This window comes from Lathyrus oleraceus, chromosome 3 (genome assembly GCF_024323335.1).
Source record: "Lathyrus oleraceus cultivar Zhongwan6 chromosome 3, CAAS_Psat_ZW6_1.0, whole genome shotgun sequence".
Lineage (NCBI taxonomy): Eukaryota > Viridiplantae > Streptophyta > Magnoliopsida > Fabales > Fabaceae > Lathyrus > Lathyrus oleraceus.
The window spans coordinates 330,929,113-330,935,205 of record NC_066581.1 but is presented as its reverse complement, the minus strand read 5'-3'; positions in this window follow the sequence as shown (position 1 = coordinate 330,935,205).

Here is a 6,093-nt window from a genome sequence, read left to right as displayed (position 1 = left end):
GGATGCTTGCAATTTATCCCCTGTGAGTTGTCTTTCGTTTACCCTGTTGTTGTTGGTAACGATTGTCTCTCTTTTTGGTTGATCACCTATTATATACTCAGTAACCGGTATCTCTGGTGTCTCTTCCTTTTCGAGTATATTATTCACGTTCTGACGGTAATGAATAATATGTCTCATGCGCTCTTTGGTTGGAGTCCTTTGTTGATTTTCCCCAGTAGAGTAAGATTCGTATTCTTTGTAGAATCGAATATACATCCTTTCGGATGATGAGTGTCTTGGCATATATACCAATTCACGTTTTCGGTAGGTCACCTATTATATACCCAGTAGCCGGTATCCCTGGTGTTTCCTTCCATGCGAGTATATTGTCTACGTTCTGACGGTAATAGATAATGTATCTCATGCGAGTATTCTATCCACGTTCTGACGGTAATGGATATTATATCTCATGCGCTCTTTGGGTTTGTGTCCCCAGCTGAGTAAGATTTGTTTTCCCGTTGTGGATTCGAATGTCCATCCTGTAAGTCGATTTGCTTTTTCAAGCCCTCCTTTCGGATGATGAGTGTCTTGGCATATATACCAATTCACGCTTTGGACGGTCACATATTATATACCCAGTACCCGGTATCCCTGGTGTTCCTTCCTTTCTGCTCCCTATTATGACCTTGGTCCCCTGTAGAGTCATATTTTCCTGAGTTGATGTACCTTTTTCAGGTCTTTCTCAGATGTTTGGTTGATTGATATCTCTCACCCTTATACTGGTCTTAGATATTCATTCTTCCTGAGCTTGTTACCCTTATACCGGTAACACCTCATTTTTTGTTGCTTCTCCAGCGGAGTTTCCTGTTGTTTCTTTACCCTTTTGCTGTATTGGCGTTTCCCCAATATATGCAATTTTTTCCCCGGCTGGGAGATTCTGTGTGAATCTTTCCCCAGTCCGAGTCCGGATTTTCATCCGAAGTATCCTTTGTGGATAGTTTGAGTCAGCTTGTGTCCTTCCAATGGATGTGTTTTCCTTTGGAATTCTTCTTTTCCCTGTTTGAGTTCTTTATCCCCAGTGAGGTCTCTAGTCCAATCGTGTTTTGTTCACGCAGTGTCTAGTTGTTGTTTACCCTAATTCATAGTCGTGTCCTGCTCACGCATTCTTTTTTTTTTATCCCCATGAGAGTCCTATTAGTGTCTCTGTTCCTGGTGAGTGTATTACTCCGATGGATCGTCTTTTCTTCTTTGTGGACCAGTGTTCCCCACAGAGTTTTGTTTCTTTTACATGCATACATCTGCATCATGAGGTCTCTTAGGGACCAAAATTTGTCTCATTACTATTATTTAAGCCCATTCTACCGCGTCGAGATGAAGATTTCTAAACTTCACTTCTCCGACTAGAATGACCTTAAATAGGGGCATCTGTAAGACCCTAATTTTGTCCCTAAAGATCCCTCATGGCATCATATCATATCATCTCATTGCCTCAAGGATCATTGTGCACCTTGCTTCCTTCCCTATGGGTGGATTATCTTTTGAGAGTTATTCTTGATCACCAAGCATGTTTTGCATTTGTATATCATTACTTTTCTTTTTACCACTAAACAAAAGTACAAAAATATGTCATCTAACCTTTGTCTTGCAGATTAAACAACCAACAGTCAAAGTAGTCAAAGGCAATCATTGAGCAATAGATGGTGGCCATTCTTGAGAATTTGGACCCCATAATCATTCACAAGAGTTCACATGAGCTATGTTATCATTTTGAAGCAAAATCCCAAGTGGTAGAGGCTTGAATTTCATCTGAACATTGCCAGGTCATCTGAAGACCTAAAAAGTCAACTGCCAAGTCAACAGTTGGATTTGGAGGTGGGAAGTGATTAGAAATACCTCATTCATGTTCAAACAAGACTCATTTGACATTTCAAACATCAACATTGAAGAAAATAAAGTCAGGTCAAAACTTTCCAAAAATAGAAAGTGACCTATAATTCAAATTTGCCAAAAATGGAAAGGTTTTAACCTAACTTCAACTTCAAATTACATCATCAAGAAAGCTTCAAATGAAATTCTGTTGAACATGAAAGTTGTATATCTTTCTCTCCCATTTCCAAAAAGTCCAAGATCATCAATTTCTCATGTGTGGTTAAGGAGATGTGATCAAAACATGGCAAAGTGTACTTGAAGATTCAAATGTGCATAACTTCTCAACCAAAACTCCAAATTGGATGGTTTTTTTTGCATTGTTCTCATTTTGACCTCTAGTTTCCAAAACATACATTGCATTGCACAAATTGTCATCACATAATCATTTGCAAATTCTTGAATTTTTGGAGGGAAATTTCAATATTCAAAATTGATGCATTATTTAAACATTTTGCCTTCACCAATGATTTTAAAAACGTATTTTAGGTGAAAATAAATAAAATTCTTGTACTGTTCATTCATGATTTTCATGCATAAAGGTGAAAAACCAAATTTGCCAAAACACCTTGAAACTTAATCAAATTCATTTGCATTTGGTTTAAGCTTAATTAAACATGATTAGGGAGAGGTATAAAAGCCAAACCCTAACTGTTTTTCATGACAACAATCACAATTTCAGATCTAGATCAAAAACACCAAAAAAATTCTCTCACTTTTTTCTTGCAATTTCTTCACATTCAATCCATTCATCTTGCTTGATCCTTGTTTCTGAGTTGTTCTTGAGCAGGTTTACACGTGGAGTTGAAGAAAACAGTGCAGCATTGAAGCATTTTTGAAGATTGAAGCAACAATGGTGAATCAAGATTCTGGCAAGATCGTGCATAATTGAGCTGCGTTTTCTCTGCCAATCACTTATACAAGCATTGTAGAAGAACATTGAAGCATCACAAGGCCTGAATCCATCTAATTCCAGATCTGCACTTTAAGAGGTTACAGAATCGATCTCTTTATTTCTTAAAATTCTTATGCTATTATGATAGATCTTGTGATGCTGAGTAGTTTGAGCTTTGAATCGTGCGAATCCATGCTGTTTTGAATGAGATATGGATGTTTGAATTTTTGATGATGAATCTTCTTCACTTCGATCCATGCATGTGTGATGTTTTCTTGATGAAATGTTTGTTGATTATTGATGTATGATGAAGATACTACACGATGATGTGCTCATTTTTAATTTTTGGATGTGTTGAATTTTTCTGGAAATTTGTGGATGAAGATCTTCATGATCTTCATCATGTTCATACTGTTCCCAGATTACCTGCGAATTTTGCCATGAAATGCATATGTTTTCCTGCGAATTCTGTTGCTAGTTCATCCCACTTACCTGCGGATTCCATTTGCCATGCATGCACGTGTTTTAGGGTTTAGGATGAAACGCTGTCGTTTCAGCCTTGGCGCGCTTCAGTTCAAATGTGAACTGACTTCGATTCCTGGCCAGCGCTTTTATTCAAATGCCATTCATATTTTCCTTTCCCTCCACATTTACATATCCATGCTTCACATGCTTTTTTTTTTATTTTTCCATCATCTTTCAAAATTCATATATAATTGAAAAATCATCCAAAAAATATGAGGTTTTTTGCATTGCATTCCTTATCTTCTCTATTATTTTTTGATCATTTTTCCATAAATTGTGCTTGGATGGATTTTATTTTGTGCTAGAGAATTTGAACATGTATGCATTTTGTACCTTGCCTTGCTATATCATTTTTGAAATGCTGGTTGTTAATCCAATGATTCTGAAAATTTGCATGATGAAACTAGACATGTTGCTTGACATTTTGGTGTTGATTTGGTATTTCTATCAATTGTCATCTCTGTTTTATGATCATGTTAAGTTGGTGTGACAATTTGTGTCACACCTTTGCTTGTTCAACTCATGTGATGAATTTGCCTTGCCAAATGATCTCCAATTGTCATCTCTGTTTTATGAGCATGAATTTTCTTGGAATTATTTGAATAATTTCTGATTTAATTTAGATTTTTCATTCTGGTTGGTCACATTTGAGCTTTAAAATTGCCTTGAACTTCAATTGATCATGAAATGCTTTTGGTATATGATATTGATGTGAGACCTTTTGGATTGTTTCAAGATATGTTTGAAGTTGATTCATGTTAATTTTCAGCTTCTGTTTTGAATTTTTTCTCCATCTTTGACCCTAGGCTTTGACCTAGTGGTTTGCCTCTCATGTTTGAAGCTTTGATTTCAGGTTGAACATCCAAGTTACTTGGTTCATGATGCTCCATCACTTGAGCATTGATGTTTGCCTTTGATTACTAATCTTTGTGTGTTTTGTAGGTTGATGTTAGCTCATTTGAGTTTGACCTTTGGCTTATGCATTGTGTACATTGGGATTGTTTGTTGCTTATTGATTGTTGTTTGATTGTCTGAACTTTGTACTGATTTGTTTGATGTTTCCACAGGTACATTAGTTGCTTAAGTTCATTTTGAACTTGCTTTTGCTTGGTTGCTTAACCACTTAGGTATAACCTCTCTTCTTCATGTAGTCTGGAAGACCTGTCCTGTTATGTGGGCAGGCACCTGTCTGAAGTCCTCCTTAAGAGGCAATGCTTGTGATTGTTTATCTTTGTGCCAAGCAGGAAAAGTCCTCTTATGAGGCAATTGGCAGATAAAAGAGATGTGTAATCCATCTCCTGCTACTCAGTGTGTCATACACTTTTCTCACATAACATGTTGATGCATTGTGGATATTAACCCAAGATCTTATAGAGTCAAATCACTTGTGGAGAAGAGTTCCAACTTTCTGAACTACCACACATTCTATTATTCAAAGCTCTCCCAGGCCAAGGATAAGAGCTATGAGGAACACTCCTCATCTCCATTTCATCTGCTTCACCCTAACTCTCAATGTTAGGGTTAAGAGCAAAACACACCCCATTCCAAGTTGACTGTAAAGTCTAACCGTGCTTGAGCCTCATTGCTTGTATATAGTGTGTGCTAATTGACTTGATTGATTGCTTACTTGTTTCATCTGTGCATATTTGCTTATGTGTGCCTTTGTGCATTTATCATCATTAATTGTACATTATTGCATGATCATTGTTCATATCTTTGTGACACCTTTGTTTGTCCATTGAGGAATCAATTGTAAGTCCATTTGTTGGCCATTGTTTCCTATGATCTGGAAGGAGTTGGGACTAAGACCATTTATTGGCATCCTATTTCCTTGGAGTCGAGTGTAAGACCATTTATTGGCAACTTGTTTCCTTCTGCTTATTGCATTTGTTTTATTTGTTGTATGTGAGGAGTCAATTGTAAGTCCATTTATTGGCATTTGTTTCCCATGATCATTCCTTGGAGATTGGTATAAGTCCAGTTGATTGGCATCCGGTATCCATCTTTTGTTTTGTTTTAGGAGATTGGTATAAGTCCATTGATTGGCATCTGATATCCATGTTTTGCTTTAGGAGATTGGTGTAAATCCATTGATTGGTATCCGGTATCCATCTTTGTTTGTGAGATTGGTGTAAGTCCATTGATTGGCATCCGGTATCCATCTTTGTTGCTCATTTGTTATTGCACATTGCCTATTCCAAAGGAATCACTTGGATCATCTACATATGATCTCAATAGGTGAACATCTAAGAAGTTTTACACTCCCTCACCCTCCATCATTTTGTTTCTTTAAACCTCCATTAGCATGTTAACCCAAACTTGAAAAATATTGTGCAAACATTTTCATCTCTTTTCAAATTAGAAACCTAGGCCTTAAGCCTTTGATTTTTTCAAAATTCATTTTCATAATACTTCTTTGAATTGAATTCTAATCATACTTTGACCATCTTTTTGTGAATAAATCCTAATTGGTTAATTTCACTCACTCAATTGTTTTGTGGCTTTGTCCATTCTTGATAAGTTTTCATACATTAGCCATAGATCTTAATTATCTTAGTGGTTGATGTTAATCTCACCTTTTGTCCTTAGTGATTGAATTGTAAGACTTCCTTGCTTATTATAGGGTTAACCCCTCACTAGCAAGTTGAAGCTTTTCTCACATGGTGGACTTGTTGTTTGTATAAGGTTGAGTTTTCTCCCGTGGACATGCTTTGTGATTCTTGAATTTCTTCAAGCTATACTTTCCTCCCACTTATTCCTTTGGAAAT